Consider the following 18,849-nt stretch of genomic DNA (forward strand, 5'->3'; position numbering starts at 1 on the left):
TTTCCAAGCTCATCCAGGCTGTTGACAGAGTTCGGTTATTTGGGCTGCAAGGCTGAGGTCTCTGTTTCCTTCCTGGCTGTCAGCCAGCAGCCTCTCTTAGCTTTTAAGGATGCCTGAATTCCTCATCATGTTGACCCTCCATCTTCAAGCCAGCAAATTCCCGTTAAGTCCTCTTCAAGCTTTGAATTTCTCTGAATTCTCCTGCTGCATCTCTTCTGCTTCCAGCTGGAGAAAGTTCCCTGCTTTTAAGAGCTCATGTGATTAGATGGGACACACTTAGATAGGACAATCCAGGTTAATCTTCCTGTTTAAAGTCTGTAAACTTGATTGTATCTGCAAAGTTCCTTTTGTCATGTAAGATGCATTAGTCAATATTCTCCAGAGAACAAGCACTAGGAGATAATCTATCTATATATCTATTTATATATATGCCAAAGTCCTTAGAACCAGGGAAGCTGATGGTATAAATCACAGTCTTAGGGCATCAATCAATGAGGCAGCAAAAAGAATGAATTCCTCTTTCCTCTGCCTTTTGTTTTATTCTTGCCCTCAATGGGCTAGATGACATCAACCCATGTTGGGGAGGAGAATCTACTGAGTCTATCCATTCAGATGCTCATCTCACCAGGAATGCCTTCACAGACACATCAATAACGTTTAATTTGGGAACCCCATGGCCAGTCAAGGTGCCACATAAAATTAACCATTGCGTTAGGTAATGTATTCGTTGGTTCCAGGGATTAGGGTGAGGATCTTTGGGGTCCCATTCTGCCTGCCCCACTGCACAAGGCCTCTGGTATTTGATTTACCTATTGCATTTCTCAATTCTAGAGCAGGGATATGATGTTTTTGTCTTTTGGAACTGAGGGAGAGTGTTCACAAACATCTGTAATAAGAATGATTTACTACTTGTATTATTTACTTTTAAACGGACATATTCAAATATACTTAAAAATAGAGTGAAGAATACAAAGAAGTCCAAGTGCCTATTACTCAGCTTCAACAAGTATCAATATTTTGCCAATCTTGATTCATCTATTTGTTCACACCCTGAGTTTTTATTTCAATGTATCTTTTTATTGAAGTATAATTGATTTACAATATTGTGTTAGTTTCAGGTGTTCAGCAAAGTGATTCAATTATACATATATATGCATATATCTGTGTTTTTAAAATTCTATTCCAATTTATTACAAGATATTGAATACAGCTCCCTGTGCTATACAGTAAATCCTTTTTCATCTCTTTTATATATGGTAGCGTGCATCTGTTAATCCCATGCTCTCAATTTATTCCTCCCTCTCTTTCCCCTTTGGTAACCATAAGTTTGTTTTCTATGTCTGTGACCCTGTTTCTATAGAATATATTCATTTGTGAAGACTAATTAAGCTTCATTTTGGGGGAACTGTAGTAGTTTAAAATAATACAAATTAAAGAACGAAAGATTAACAACGTAACAAAGCAAAAATAATTCTAGTGCTTTTCTCTCATTCAGTGGGTTGAAGATAACTTTTAGGGTATTAAGTGCTTGCCTAACTTACATAATTACCATTATGATTCATTGACATTTTTTATTAACTGTCTCAAAATATAGGATTCTCTTATTTCATTCTGGTGCTGGTACATCAGAGAATGCTTAATGAAAGGGAATGAGAGTAGTCAGCTTTTCTTAGAGAATTTGAGAAATGAAACCCAGATTGCACAACATTCCTGCTTATTTTCCTTTTTCCTCTTGGTGCCAAGCTTTCGGTATTTGCAGGGTAAGTTATTATAGAACTTACTTAAGAAGATATTTTACTATAATAACATGATTAGTTGCCACCATTGGGCAGTATGGAGATATAAATAGACCAAAACCCATGGATAATCCAAAAATAACATTTCTGTATTTGAGATGCATTTTCATATTGCATTTAACTGAGCATGTGCTAATGTTCTGGGAATTTAGTTGGAACAGAATAATAAAGTACACCATAAAAACCTGGCTTCAGTCTGTGGACACCTGGCTCTGAGACTGGTGGGAAGTGTTCCTCTTTCCAAGTGTTCCCATCAAGAGGAAAATCATGCCCAACTGTTGCATTTAAAAGAGCTCTTCTCTACATAAACATTTTAAAGATAAAATCACATATAAAATATTGTTTAGAGAATCATCCTCAAATTTATTGTTTGTTACCACATGCATTATCTCTTATTCTCTTTTTCCAGTTTTTGAGAATGATACATTCCTCTTCTACAAAATTGAACATTTGTGATTTTGATTCCAAACCTTACCATCTCCTGTGGAAACACGCTCTGTTAAGTATCACTTCCCTTGCCTCTGCCCATCTTTCTTACACATTCAATCACTCTCATTTAATTTCACCATCATTTACAAATATGATTAACGTCTCTCCTATCTGAGAAACACAATCTCTGTTTATTTTTTCCCTTTACCAATGAGCTTCTTAAGTATCCACCTCATAGCACCTATGTGTTCTTAAATTTGTTTGAATTTATTTTCTGTTTCCATCATGTTTACCCCGCATTCCTCACAATTCCCAGCAAACTTACTCATTTTTCTCGGTTGTCATATTCTTTAAACTTTTGTACCAGTCGACACCATTACCCAGCCCACCCACCCATCCTTTCTTTGGCAAAATTTCTCCTTTGTGTCTTCTTAGACATTTTCTTATCTGGTGCTTATGCTCCTCTTCCAGCTTCTCTCTTCTTTTTTCACACGTGATGTCCACTTAGATGAGGCTATTCCTGGCTGCTTCCTTGTCTCTCTGTTTTTAGCTCTCTTCCTGGGCAATCTAATTTCATGGCTTCAATTTTGCTTTCCATGTAAATGTCTTCTAAGCCCATGCTGATACTGCTGAATTTCCCCCCAAAGCTCAGTCTCAATTTTCCTACTTCTGGCTTGACATTTCTATCTGGATGTTCCTCTAGCACATTCTGTTTAGCTGTTCAAAGAATGGAACATCTCGTCTCCCTTTTAAATCTGGTTCTATGACCATTTCTCTATTTTGTTACGAACTACTACCTTGTCATTTAGACTCAACATATCAAGGTCATCTTTGTTTCCTATTATTCCTATTCTTTTCAAAACAACTAATGTTGTTAAGTCTGTTTGATTCTATACCCATAAAGAGTGTCTCCTCCCACCCCCCAAATAAATACCGTTTAATCTCTCACATCCAATTCCATGAACTCTTTTATATTTCAGAACCCTATTATCTTTGACTAGGAGTATTGCAAAAATATGTTAACTTTTCTCTCCCACCTTACTCTACCCAGTTAGCATTCAAAGCCTTGCCAGTTTAATGTTTCTTGACTTTAGTTTTTATAACGTCATCCTCTGCTTCAAATCTTCAATGACTCCACTTTGTTAAAACAGTAGTTCTCAACTAGGGGTGCTTTGCTTCACCATTTGGCAATACCTGTAGACAAATTTAACTGTCATGACTAGGGCAGGGAGTGGCTGGGACGCTGTTAAACATCCTACAATGCACAGGACAATTCCCTAGAGCTAAAAATGATCTGGCCCTGAGTGTCAATTGTGCTGAAGTTGAAAAACCCTGGTTTAAAGAATCATCTACAAATAATTAATTTAGCATTCTTATCTTCATTTGCACTTCATTTACAATCCCATGGGATTTTGGTAATTGTTCCTCTTTTCTGTTTCCCACCTCTGGGTCTTTACTTACACATTTTCCTGCCTGCTAGTGTTTTCTTACCTTCTCCTCTCATTAAAAAAACAAAAAACAAAAAACAAACAAACAGTAGTATCCATCTCTTAGTGCATAAGACCCCATAAGAATCCGAGTTGAAAGTGATGGTCATTTTTCTGAATCCTGATAAGGATTTTTTTTTCATATCTCTCTTACCATTTCTTGCTTTTTTTTTTTTACTTTAAAAATTTACATTTCTTGCTTTTAATAGTTATTTATGTAAATATCATTTAAAACTAACTAATCTTTACATTTATTTATATAAAAGCTTTGTTGAGATATAATTCATATGCCATAAAATTCACCCTTGTAAGTATGTATTTTAGTGGTTTTTAGTCTATGCACAGACCTGTGTAACCATCACCACTATCCAATTGCAGAACATTTTCATCACCCCCAGAATAAACCCATACGCATTAGCAGTCACTTCTCATTTGCTCCTTCCCCAGCCCCTGACAAGTGCTGATCTATTTTCTGTGTCTGTATTTTAATCTTCTGGACATTTCATATGAATGGAATCATATGATACGTTGTGACCTCTTTCACTTAGCAAAATGTTTTTAGGGCTAAAGACTGTCTTAGGAAATCCACGATATAAGATGCCTTGTCTGTATGATTAGCTTTTCACTTTGCAGACACTGAGCAGTTTATTCAAAACCTTCCTGGCTTGTTTTATTCACCAACCCAGTTCCATTCATTTCTGATCTTTCCGAAATATGTTGATATTTCTTGTTTGCTGGCAAAACAACATTCCCCTCCCTATCATGTCTCTATCATATTATTGTCTCTGTAATGATTTTATTCTTTTTTATACTTTTTTGATCAGCAGGGTTTATAAAGTATAAGAGAAAAATATGTGTACAAAGTCTGCTATCTTAGAATTTTAAAGGCAAGAAAATTATCCTTTCTTGTTCAACTTTTCAAGCTCAGCTTTGGGATTTGTGGAAAAATTGATGCCATTAGTTAAGCGATACTAACTATGCTTTATGTTAAACCACAATTTATGTTAACATTGGAATGTGACAAAAATGAATGTCAAATATATGGTGCTGATGGATAGAATTAGAGTTCTCTGAGTGGAGGAAAATACCGAAAGCAAGGCTTAGAACATCTGTAAAGTATTTGTACATGGAGAATCTTAATATAACCAGTTTGAGCTAGAGGTCAGTACATAATAATGAGTAATCTGAGTTCTAATATTTGAAAAGAAATACAAATTTGAAACTTTAAAGTGTGTACTCCACTGCTTCCCAAGATCATTTGGATAATTGGGAGAAAGAATGTTTCAGACCGAGGGAACATTAAGTGCAAAGCCTGAACCAGGGGTTGTCTGCTCTGTTGAAAGAACAGCAATGAAGCCAATTGAGTTAGGGTGGAATGAAAAAGTAGGAGGAGACGTGGTCAGAGAAGTTAGGTGGACCTGATCACCCAGTTCCCTGTATATCATGGTGAGGACTTTTAGCTTTTGTTCTGAGTGAGCTGGAAAGCCATGGAAAGGTTGCAAGTAGAGGAATTAGATTCTGTTTTAATGGAATCTCTATTTCTGTACTTTGGAAGATAAGCTGAAGCTGGACAAACATCTAACAAGAAAGACAGTTAGGAGGTGATTGCAGTAATGCAGGCAAAAGTAATTATGTCTTGGATCGGGTTGATGTGTGATTTACAGATTCTAGAGATGTTCTGAAGACAGAGTAAATAGAATTGGCTGACAAATTTTGTGTGGAGTGTAAAAGAAGGAAAAACATCAAGGAAGTTTTTGGTTGATAATTGAAAGGTTGGAGTTGCCACTATATTTGATGGGGAAGATTGGAGAGGAGCAGGTCCGGAGCTTGGGGGAGGGGGCAAGATAGGTGGTTGTCAGGAGTTGGGTTTTAATTATTTTGTTTGAACTGGCTTTCAGGTGGATTTGTTGAGCAGGCATTTGGAATTCAGAGGAGAGGTTCCAATTGGGAATGTAAATTTAGGAGTCGTTAGTGTGGGGATAGTACTTACAGCCATGAGACTGGGCAGGATCAACTAAAGGAAATGTGTAGATAAAAAAGAAGCAACCAGCGACTGTGCTCTGGAGCCCTCCGGATCCTAGACGTCAGGAGATGAGGAAGAACCGGCAAAGGAGGCAGGGAAAAAGGAGAAGAAGCAAGTGCTGTTTCTCCTAAGACTCAAGGAAGAGAGTCAGCCTGCAGGTGTGTTCTCAGAGAGGAGGATCTTGGATCTTTTAAGCTTTCCTCATTTTCTTTTCGCTTGGTCCAACACACTGTCCTGGTTGATGTTTTGGAAGAGAATCACTTATGACTTCTTAAAAAGACATTCACAATTGTGTGTCTAACACCCCTTGCAGTGCCGAGCACTCCAACCAACACAATGAGTCGTTTTAGTCCCGTTACTCTGGTAATATTTTAATACGGGTATAACAAAATGATTTCCTTGGTGGTGCCTAGAAACAGTGTATGTTGACTTAGTTACAAATGTTCTCTGGATGGTGCAATACCACACAGTATGGAAAATCTATTTGAATATATACTTTAGAGTAAAGGGATGTAATAAAAAATAAAACTCAGAATTTTAACTTTCAAAATTTTTGCCACAGGAAAAATTAATTCAATTCATGATGCACATAATTCTCAATGAAAAGACTTAAAAAGTATAAGAGGATGTATTTTTGAGCCTTAGTTTTCAAAAGTTTGCATAGTACTCTGACAATTCTTAAAGTTGTTGAAGAGATGGTGATGACATTTCTCAGGACATCCTAGAAATTAGTGGTATCTTCAGGCCAGCAACTAGCTGGGGCTAATGCAAATTTTGAAGGAAAAAAAAAGAAAAAGAATTGTTCAGGAGAAGTAAACTACTGTCCTTCTTCAGTTGCTTGCATTGTTATGAAGATGTAAAACACCCTTGGGCTAATGGCTTAGAACATTCATCCTTGTACTGCTTTAAGAGTTGGGTAAAGTGAGAAAGTAACTTAGATCTGGATTTCTAAATCTACGCTATTATGTTCATTTTGGGCATCATAATAATAAACATGTAAAGCATGTGTCAAATTTCTCAGTTTGTCCCTTTACTTCATAAAGGCAGCTTTCATTCAAGGGCTCCATAGTGAGGGTGAAGTTGCAAATTATCTTGTTAATTTCCACTTGCAGATTTCTGATGACCAACTCTACATAAAAACATGTCCTCCCATGAGACAAAAATGAGAAGTAAATGACATTTCTTTTTCTGTGGGCTCTTTTGCTTCCTAAAGAACACTAAAGAAAGGTTTCCTTTCTCCAGTTTAGAAAATGCACTAGGGTTATAGCTGAAAAGTAACTTATGAGATTTGTTACTGATTCTTGATGGAATCTAAGAAGAGAATGGAGCATTTGTGTTAGGTCGAAAGGATTCTGAAACGTTTTATCAGAGTTAATCAAACACAATCAAAGAGTCTTCTGTCAAACAAGATGCAGACCTGAATAAAAGTTCCTACAAGCTTTTTTCTAAAAATATTTTTGTTAAAAGTAATTTACAACTCATATTTTAATTTTACTTCTCTTCTCTACTTTGTTGTGGAGTATTCTCAAGCTTTTGGGTCACCCTTAAATTCATACACGTCAAATATTGTGCTGAAATTCTTCTTGGAGGATCATTATAAAGACTTTTAAAAGGTCATTTTTCTTTGGTTTTCTTCATTGTCGTGAAACCAATGAAAAGTGTCAGAAGTTTTCCTGGGTTGTTGGCTGTCATAACAAAATGCAATAGAGTGGGTAGCTTAAACAACAGAAATTAATTTTCTCACGGTTTGGAAACTATAAATCCAAGATCAAAGTGCAGGTCAATTCTGTTCTGGCAAGCCGGCTCTTTTCCTGACTTGTAGATGTGTACTCACATAGCTTTCCTTGGTGTGTTTGCTAAGAGAGATCTCTGTCTTCCTCTTAGAAAGCCTCCAGTCCTATCAGATGAGGACTCCACTCTGATGACCCCCTAAAAGCCCCATCTCCAAATACAATCATATTGGGGGAGGTTTAAGACTTCAGCATAGGAATTTTGGGGTGACACAATTCAGTCCATAGCTCCAGCATAGCACCAGACCTAACTAGATCAATATTTCCAGTGGTTTAGCATCCTGCACAATGTTCCCATTTCTACAATCCACATTTACAGAGCATGTACTCTGTACTCAACACTGCACTAGATTTTGGTTGTTATAAAGATGAATAAAAGAGTCTTCTGCCTATAAGCTTATAGTCTAACTGGTGAGATTAACACGTACACTGACAAACATCATAATACCACGTGAGAAGCAAACAGAACTGTGCACATGCTAATTCACAAAAATGTCTCTCTACACTGTATTTCCCATCAATGCCTTGATTCATAATATATATACATATATAATATATATTTTAACATAGTAGAAGACCATTATTTTCTGCTCTGATCTCTGATGTAGCAAGTACTACCCAAGTACTTTCTTGAGGTACAAGAAACTCTATTATGTTTTAGATAGAACATTTTATTTCTGAGCTGCCTCAGGGTCTTGTGCCAGAAGTTTTTCCGCTTGTTTCCGTGACTGTGGCCAAGGTTATTTTTGTTGCATTATTTCTTTTCAATCTCTTCTCTTCCTCAATGTATGATCAATACGATTTAAAATATTTAGATGATTTTCACATCCTCGAAAAGTCAATGGATTGCCCCTATCAGCTGATAGGACTGTTTTTAACTGGAGTTGAATCCCTTGCCACTTCTGAAGAATGCATTCTTGCAGACTTTGAATTAAAATTAAGCAAAGGTCATAATGTTACAATTGTGTCAATTTCTGTTTTGATGTAAAATGGAATTACATGTGTCCGTGCATCAGTGTGTCATATAATGTATGCTCAGTCACCCTTTCATTAATCACAAATAGTTCTGAAATCACTGGTATCAATCATTGGTACCAAAAGTGAGACTACAGTTAATACAATTTTGAAACCCTCTTTATTTATTTATTTATTTATTTATTTATTTATTTATTTATTTAAAACTTTTTTTTTATTGAGTTATAGTCATTTTACAATGTTGTGTCAAATTCCAGTGTAGAGCACAATTTTTCAGTTATACATGAACATACATACATTCATTGTCACATTTTTTTTCTCTGTGAGCTACCACAAGATCTTGTATATATTTCCCTGTTCTATACAGTATTTGAAACTCTCTTTAATATCGATGTCCTTATCAGATCTTTTCAAGGCTGTTCCACGGTTAATTTCCCAAATTAGGCTGTAAAAGTTCAGAAGGCACCCTGAGTTTATAAGCATTGAGCCTGGCTTTGTCTTGCCAGCTTCCTCAGTACCATTGTGACTATTGGGTTTTAAAACTGTTTCTTTGAGTTTTGCCCTTTTATTTACTTTAGCCGGTGGACACACCTTTTCCTTTTTAAAATGGTATGTTGATGGCCTTTCCTTGTAATAATAGTTGACATAATCCTGTTGAGCTGAAAGAAAACACTGCTAAGGAAAACACTGGCTCTTTCCAACTTTCTCAGACCTCTGTAAGGAGGAATGCAGTCTCAAATCAGGGTCAGGAGACACAGCTACCAGTGGATGCAACTAAGATTTCAGGTTCTCAGGCATCTTTGCTTGGGATTTACATCTTTGCCCCTACCCTAGAATGCTGAATTGGACCAATAGTAAGATATCCCCCTTTTTTTCCCCCTCCTGTCAGATTCGCAAATTTTTTAAATAAGTAATAACAACCACTGCTGCCAGATACTCAGGGATGTGAATGTTCCCTTACTTTGGTAGTAGGATTGTGAATTCCTCAACTGTTTTGGCAAATAAGCCTGGTGGCAATCATTTGAAACTAGTATATGTTATATACCAATTCCAAGTCTTGAATTCTACCTTACATTAAAAAAATCACATCAGATAAGGGATATATGTATAATGCTATTAGTAAAATGGTTTTTAGTCAACAAACCATAAACAGCCTGAATTTCTGCAAGTAGAGAATTGAATAAACCATGACACATGTGTATGTACACACATGCATGCACACACACACACACACGGACACATTGGAAGATGATATATTGGGATGTATCAATATCCCAAATGGGAGGGATGTTCACAATATACAGTGAGATGAAATTAAGCAAATTCAGAGTAACATGAATAATATTAACCTTTAAAAAAGTATCAAACCTAAAAACAGGTTATGTGGTTGGTCCTTTTCTCCAGCTGGAACCATGGAGGGTGCAGAAGAGAAGAAAAAGATGGTTCCTGCTGTGCCAGCAACCTTAAGAAAAAGTGAAGGAATTTCTCAGAGCCAAAGATCAGGTGCCTGAGAAAGGAGTTTGCCAAAAAGATGTTTTGAAGGGCAAGGCAGAAGCTTATCTATGGAAAGGTAAGAACCGTCACAAGGAATATAGGCACATGTACAGAACTGAGACAAGAATGGCTAGGATGGCAAGAAAACCTGGCAACTTCCATGTACCTGTGGGACCCAGACTGTCGTTAGTGTTTAGGATCAGTATCCATGGTGTGACTCCGAAAATCTGAAAAGTGTTGCAGCTTCTTTGCCTTCGCCATGTCTTCAATGGTAACTTTGTGAAATTAACAAGGCTTCAGTTATCATGCTGAGAACTGAGGAACCATATATTGCATGTGAATTGCCCTGATAGATAACACAGTGATTGCTGGCTGTCTTGTTAAATCTGGAATCATCTACATGGAGGATCTGATTCTTGAGACCTATGTGGTTGAACAATGCTTTCAAGAAATGAAAAACTTCTGCTGGTCCTTCAAATTATCTTCTCCATGAGGTGGAATGAAGAAGAAGATCATCTGTTTTGTAGAAGGTAGAGATACTGGCAACAGAAAAGACCAAATCAACAGACTTATTTGAAGGATGAAATAAGGTGTCTTCCTTGATTATTTTTGTAATCTGGTCAGTTAATAAACAGTGACTGCTTTCCAATTGAAATGTAAAACAAAAACAGCCCTCCCCACCCCCAAATAGTTACATGATTGACAAAAGAGAAAATGGGAAAAGTATACACTCAATTCTTCAAATTTGTTACCTAAGGGAGATATGCGGGATTATTTACTTGTTATTTATTCATTTATTCATTATGTCAAAAGGGAAGACACAGTCAGGAGACAAAAAAAGGTGGAACACCATCCCGGTGATGGATGCTGAGTGAGTTGAGAGCTGGACAGCAATATGGCAGCCAGTCTTATTATCTCCTCCCTAAATGGGAAAAGGGAGCTGCTTCTAACTTTTTATGCACAGAAATTTAGAGAAGGATGTTGATTGAAGAGGAAGAGAAGAGCTAGACCACTCAAGTTACTTGCAATTACTGACAGCCCTACACAGTCTTTAGGTTGCCTGGGCAACTCTTCCTAGTTACTTGCAACCATGCAGTGATACCCTTCCTGAGAAGAAGTTCTGCCCTTACATGTGACAAGCTTCGGCTCCTAGGGCAGGGAGGATGAGGGCAGCATAAGGTTATTGATGGATGGAGATTCATCTACTCCAAGTATGAGAAGAAACCTCCAGATGAGTCAATAAATTTGCCAGATATCCACGCTCCCCTCCTCACCCCACCTACAATGCTAGGCATCAATTTTGTATGGGGTTGACTGTCCAAGATGTGCTAGAAGACTATAGTAGGATAATATTTGAAATGATTAATCTATACTTTTCCTTCTCCCTATGTATATATTTTCCTCTCTCTGTTTCTCCTCATTCAAGCAGATCCTGGAGAAGTGTGAGGCAGGATAATATTTCTGGCTATTAATTGCCAGTAACTCAAATTTGAAGGGGAAATCAGGCAAGATTGCCAGAAAAGGCAAAATGAAAGAGAATTTATGGGCATTGAACAAGTAAGTATCTGGGCCAGAGATGATGGGAGGGGAATTTTCCAAGCTAGAAAGAGATTCTCATGAGAATAGAGAACTGTAGAAAAGGAGGAGAAGGGAGGAGTCAGTGGGAGCAAGGAGATAGGGTCAGTGTCTGATTTCCAACTATATTAAGAAGGGAGTAGTAAGACTCCATATAGGAAACGGTTGCTTGATAGTGAAACAATTGAAATCAAGAGTATCCATTCCCCCAGTGGAAGACATCTTGAAATTACAAAAAAGTGTTGCAATGAATTGTCCTTGTGTCCCTGTACAAGAGTTTTTTGGAATTTACATTTTAGAAGTTGACTTTATGGGTCCTAACCTTCAAACTTTGCTAGCCATTGCAAAGAGCTTTTAACATTGTACCAATTTGGTCTCTTAATCTCTTAATCTTTTGTCTTCTCAAATTTAAACTACACTCCCTATTTTAAAACTTCAATGTTCATTAATCATCAGTAATTAATGCTAAGAATTTGAAATTTCCTGTTTCCCCTACTTCCTCACCACTGCTTGTCATCAACAAGCTTTTGAATTTTTTCCAGTATGACGACATGAAAGGGTATCTTGATTTAATTTGCATGTTTCTATTACTAGCAAGTTATAACTTTTTAAAATACCTTTATTGGTCATATAGAACTTCTTGTCTGTGAGCTGAAGGTTTATATTAATTTCTTTACTGGGATTATTGTCTTTTTCTCACTTATAGGATATTTTTATATATTCTAGATTGCAATTATTTCTCAAATGCCTTATAAATATTTTCTCTGTCTCTAGCTCACCTTTTAACTTCATGATGGCTAATGTATAAAAATTTAAAATGTTTGTATTATCAAATTTATCCATCTTTTAGTTGTATTTAATCATTTGGTCCTTCTGTCTTCTTAATAGACTATTTTTTAGAGCAGTTTTAGCTTCATAGTAAAATTGAGCAGAAGGTAACAGATTTCCCATAAACTCCTTGCTCCCACACAGGTATAGCTTTCCCTCATTATCAATATCCCCATCAGAGTGGTACATGTGTTACAACTGATGAACCCTTTTATATTTTAAGAGATCTTTCTTCAATATTACGAGATAATATCCTGCCTTTTCTCCTAAATTTTGAGGGTTGTTTTTAGTCTTTAAGTCTTTAATCCATGTGGACTTCCTATTTGTATATGAAATGAGGAGGAATTTAATTTTCTGATGTATTTTAAAATTTGTTCCTCAATCACATGAAGTCAACTTATCCTATTGTCAGATTCACTAGCAACCCCACAGAAAGATCCAGGACAACAAAGCAGTTACAGCAGGGATCAGGACTGAACATTGTGGGTAAGCCACTAGACTGATAGGTAAACCTCATAAACCAAAGAGCAAACTGGTTGTGTTACCTGGATTGGTGAATGGGATGACCTCTGTGAAAGCCCTCATGCATGTCATGGACATTGACTAATGGGGACCCAGGGACATTCAACTGATTGAAAAAGGGTACAACTGGCCTGGCCTCACAACTGGACATTAGGAGCTGAGTTGAAACAACCAACCAACCTGCAAACACAACAGCAAATATGGCAGAACTAACACAGCCAAATTATTTTCTGACCAAATATAGACACTCCAGAGGAAAGTATTTTCTGGATAATGTTTCCTTTCTGTAATATCACAAAGTTATTTAACATATACTATAATCTTCTTTAAGTTCTTAAAAAATTCAACACAGTGGAAAGGAAATATACCATTATAATGATTTAATTGGAAAAAATAAAACATATTTATTTCTTCTCTGCTAAAAAAGAATAAAATAAAATCAATTTTAATAATTTGATCAGAGACAATAATTTTTTCCTATAAGCAAAACAACAGTAAGGAATTTCATGATAATTTTAATATTTATACAGTTTTTTTAAAAGAAAATCTTGAATTATAAAAAGCTTTTATACTAGTGTTATGCTTTCTGAAGTAAAATCTCAGTGTACATCATCTGAGTTATCAGAATTAAAAAGTATAACCCAGAATCCACTGTGTAATTTCCAAGATGAGTGTCAATTTAAGTATTGGAAATACAACTTGATCTTTGCAATAAAATTAAAAAAAAATTAGCTGGGAATATCCCACATGCATTCTAAATCCCCCAGTTGACCTAGGTAATTTTTCTTCTTCTTCCTCAACACATGGCATTCTTTCTATGAATGACATCAGTTTGGAAATACCCTGTGGTTTCTGAGTTATAAATGGATAGCTCACTATGAACTCCTGATTATATTATGATTCATACTTTCACTTCTGTTTTTTTTTTATACTATCATTTTGAGAAAGTGAAAATGAAACTGTGTTTCATTGGCAAGTGGTTCACTAGGGAGAACAAAAAATACGGTTGACCATAATGATTTGTAAAATATTTAAGGTTTTTTTTGTCAAAGAATATTGTGAAAACCATTTATTAAAGAAAAAACAATGTAGTTATGAATAAAAAGTTGCTCCTAGAGAGTGAATCTGGGCCTTAACTGTGATGATTATCAGAATTCTGCTTTATATAGGAGCCTGGCTTAAATTTCTTTATCTATGTATCTATCTATCTATGTATCTATCTATGTATCTATCTATCTATCTATCTATCATTCTAATCAATTATTTTTTAAAAACTCTTTTTCTTCATAGAATTGGGTTATGAGTCCTAGCCTTTTACCTCTAGAATTTGTTTTCTTAACCATTACACTCTGGTAGAAATATGATAGCTAGCTAGAGAAAGAAAGAAAGAGAGAAAGAAAGAGAGAGAGGAAGAAAGAAAGAAAGAAAGAAAGAGAAATAGAGAAAGAAAGAGAGAGAAAGAAAGAAAGAAAGAAAGAGAAAGAAAGAAAGAAAGAGAAAGAAAGAAAGAAAGAGAAAGAAAGAAAGAAAGAAAAAGAAAGAAAGAAAGAAAAAGAAAGAAAGAAAGAAAAAGAAAGAAAGAAAGGAAGAAATGATGAAAAGAAGAAAGACCCATATGGAAAGTTCCAATGATTCCAGGCTTAAGAGCTTTTATTTAAGTTCCCTTGGGGCAGGTGTCATGCCTGTTCATTGCTGTGTCTCCTGCATCTTTGTCAGTTCTTGCCACATAGCAATGTTTAACAAATATTTGTTGAATAAATAAACACAGCAGGTTAAAAGTAATCTCTTGTACTTCATGATTTTCTGTGGAAAACCACAAAAGAAAAATGTCTTCTGAAGTCTCAGCATTCTAGTAACCTAGAAGTATCAGGAATCTAATGAATCCTTCTCTTAAGAGATCCTTTAAGTAGCAATGCTTAGTATCATAAGGTATGAGGGCAAAAGCCAGATACCTCAATTGCCTTGTGATTCTTCATTCAAAATTATTTATAGAATGGGAATTTTGTCAGATTATAAACCCTTTATAAAGATTAATGTGATTAAAATTTTTTTTATTAAGTATAAATTTACCTTCCTGGGCTGCCTGTCACCAAAGGGTAGTTCTTACTAAAGAATTATGTCTTGTGGGTTAATATGTGTTTTCCTATAAATGAATTAATTTCTCAAAATCAAATATCCCCTTCCCAGAACAAAATTTTTTTTCTACTTACACTGCTTTGATGCTTGTATTTCAAAGCTACCAGATCCTTTAGCTTAAGGCATTGGAGAGTGATCTTATCTAAGAGAGGATGTCACCTTCTGTTTTTAACCATAATTAACATTTTAAAATGAAGTAATCTAAAAGATCAGTTAGTCATTCACTCTCAGTATTTCTAAGAGGTAAGAACAGAAGAGGGACATGATTGTGTAAGCAGTAAGGAGTGAAAAACGTTTAGAAGGCTGTTAAGTAGGAAATAAAAAAGTTAATCCCTCCAGAAATTGTCAGGAAGACACAAAACATCATTTAAAAATATTAGAACATCCCAGCGTTAATTATGCCAACACCCTGAGCTGATAATAACATTGAGAATGTGCTGAGAATAGCAGAGATACTAATAAAATGGTTCATGCTTTAAGCCATTACATTTTGTGATAGCAATAGATTACTACGTTTTAAAAATTAAAAAAAAATTTTTATTTTTTAATATCTTTTTAAAATTGAAATATAGGCAGCTTACAATGCTGTATCAATTTCTGGTGTACAGCATAACCTTTTAGTCACGCATATACATCCATATATTCCTTTTCATATTCTGTTTCATTATAGGTTACTACAAGATACTGAATATAGTTCCCTGTGCTATACAATATAAACTTATTGTTTATCTATTTTATATATAGTAGTTACTATCTACAAATCTCAAACTCCCAATTTATTCCTTCCCACCTCCTTCCCCTCTGGTAACCATAAGTTTGTTTTCTATGTCTGCGAATCTGTTCTGCAAGTATGTTCATCTGTGTCTTTTTTTTTTTTTTTTAAGATTCCACATATAAGTGATATCATATGGTATTTTTCTTTCTCTTTCTATCTTACTTCACTTAGAATGATGATCTCCAGGTCCATCTGTGTTGCTGCAAATGGCATTTTATTTTTTTTATAGCTGAGTAGAATTCCATTTATATATATATATATATATATATATATATATTCACACACACACACACACGTGTATATGTATATATCTATATCTACACATACATACATACACACACACACACATGCACAGACACACACATGCACACACACACACACACAAACTTCTTTATCCGGTCATCTGTTGAAGGACATTTAGGTTGCTTCTGTGTCTTGGCTATTGTAAATAATGCTTCTATGAACATTGGGGTGCATATATCTTTTCAAATTAGATTTCCCTCCAGATATATGCCCAGGAGTGGGATTGTAGGATCATGTTTTTAGTTTTCAAGTCTATTTTTAATTTTTTAAGGAATCTCAATATTGTTTTCCAAAATGGCTGCACCAACAGTGTAGGAGGGTTTCCTTTTCTCCACATCCTCTCCAGCATTTATCATTTGTGGACTTTTTAATGATGGCCATTCTGACTGGTGTGAAATGACACCTCATTGTTGTTTTGATTTGCATTTCTTTGCTAATTAGTGATACTGAGCATGTTTTCATGTGCCTATTGGTCATTTGTATGTCTTCATTGGAAAATTGCTTGTTTAGGTCTTCTGCCTAGTTTTGGATTGGGTTTTTGTTTGCTATTAAGTTGTATGAGCTGTTTGTATATTCTGGAGATTAAGCCCTTGTCAGTTACATTGTTTGCAAATATTTTTCCTATTCTATATGTTGTCTTTTTGTTTTGTTTATAGTTTCCTATGCTATAGGTTTAACTAGGTCCCATTTAAAAATTTTTACTTTTATTTCTATTTGCTGGGTAGACTGCCCTAGGAGAACATTACTAAGATTTATGTCAGTGAATGTTTTACCTATGTTTTCTTCTAGGAGTTTTATAGTGTCTTTTTCACGGGACTAGAACAAATAGTCCTAAAATTTATATGGAATCACAAAAGACCCAGATTTGCCAAAGCAATATTGAAAAAAACAAACAAACAAACTGAAGGAATAACCCTCCCAGACCTCAGACAATACTACAGAGCTACAGTAATCAAAATAGTGTGGTACTAGCGCAAAAACAGACATATGGATCAATGGAACAGAATAGAGAGCCCAGAAATAAACTCACAGACTTACGGTCAATTAATCTTTTACAAAGGAGGCAAGAATATATAATGGAGAAAAGACAGTCTCCTTAATAAGTGATGTTAGGAAAACTGGACAGCTTCATGTAAATCAATGAAGTTAGAACACTCCCCCACACCATACACAACAATAAACTCAAAATGGCTTAAAGACTTAAACATAAGGCAAAATTACTACATTCTTAATAGCAAAAGATTAATCTGCATAGATCACCAGAACAATTAGGAGTTTGTGGTTAATACGTATACACTACTATACATAGCATAGATAAAAACAAGAACCTACTGTTTAGTACAGGGAATTACATTCAATGTTTTGTAATGAGCTATAATGTAAAAGAATCCAAAAAGCATATATGTATGTATAGGTATAACTGAATTGCTTTGCTGTATACCTACACATAACCTTGTAAATCAACTACATTTCAAAAAAAAAAAAAAAAAGAACAGAATTGCTATAAAGATTAAATGAATATTAATGAAAGGAAAGTCAAACCATGAACTTCTCTTTGAAAACTTTAGAAAATTAAGAGCAGAAATATGGAAGTCTTCCTACTTTAAGCCAGTAAGACTTGACTGGTAACCTGTTAAATAGAATATTTTTAAAAGAAATAATATGTTAAAAAGAAATAGAGTTGGTCAGCCTGGCATAAGAAAGAAGAAAGTAAAGAATCAATGAAGTACGCTTTGGCAGAGTATTCTGGGGAAATTTTTTTCCAAAGATTTGTCCTTTCTGGTGGTGATTATTAAAGTTGTAGTGTTAGTTATACTTTGCTTGATGTCATTGAACATCTTATTTAATTCAACTCCAAGTTACTCAGAATTCATACTCACTAAGTGATATTTGGATTATAATTTGATTTCTGATACAACTTTTGGAAAGAAGGAATGCTTTGGATAGAGGACCCTCTGGCAATTTTATCTCCCATTATAATTAAACAGTTTTCCCCCCTGGCTTGTACAGAAGTCTCTTGAATGTAGTTTGTATAAATCACATTTCCCAAGTTTGACAAAGTATGGGACACTGAGGAAGTTGAATTTTCAACAAGACCAAGCGGAGCAACAGCTTGGGCTGCAACAGCTTCTGCAAGGTTATTGCCACTTTGATGAGTTTTCCTGACCTTCCCACTTCCCCTGGGGACAGTGTGAAAGAGTATCTGGTAAAATGCATGGCATAGAGCAGTGCATCACTTATGTGAGGAAGAGGGAAGAAAATAGTGTACTGAGAAGAAGCAGAGTAGGAAGGAAAAAGAAAGCAGTTTTCTGAAGGAATGCTTTATTGACATACTGAGCTCTGACATGTGTGACAGCATATTTATTGTACTTGGCCAGTACAATACGTATGATGATTAATTTCATGTGTCAACTTAACTGGGTCATAGGGTGTCTAGGCATTTGGTCAAAAGTTATTTATGATGCTGCTGCTGATAATGATGATGATGTCAATGAGGGTATTAATCCATGAGACTAACATTTGCATTGGTAGACTGAGTAAAGCAGATTGCCCTTTGCAATGTGGATGGGCCTCATCCAATCAGTTGAAGGCCTGGATATAACAAAAGGCTGAACTTCCTGCACAAGAGGAAACTCCTGCCTGGCTGCCTTTGAGTTGAGGCATCAGTTGTTTTCCTGCTTTCAGACTGTAACTGAAACATCAGCTTTTCCTGGGT

At 35.5% G+C, this 18,849-nt stretch overlaps 1 pseudogene; it reads left to right on the forward strand.

Moving 5' to 3' along the window:
* Positions 1–10,583, forward strand: part of LOC123617307 (large ribosomal subunit protein uL30 pseudogene) — a 50,791-nt pseudogene extending 40,208 nt beyond the window's left edge.
* The last annotated feature ends 8,266 nt before the right edge of the window (positions 10,584–18,849 follow it).

This window comes from Camelus bactrianus, chromosome 1 (genome assembly GCF_048773025.1).
Source record: "Camelus bactrianus isolate YW-2024 breed Bactrian camel chromosome 1, ASM4877302v1, whole genome shotgun sequence".
NCBI classification, from domain to species: domain Eukaryota; kingdom Metazoa; phylum Chordata; class Mammalia; order Artiodactyla; family Camelidae; genus Camelus; species Camelus bactrianus.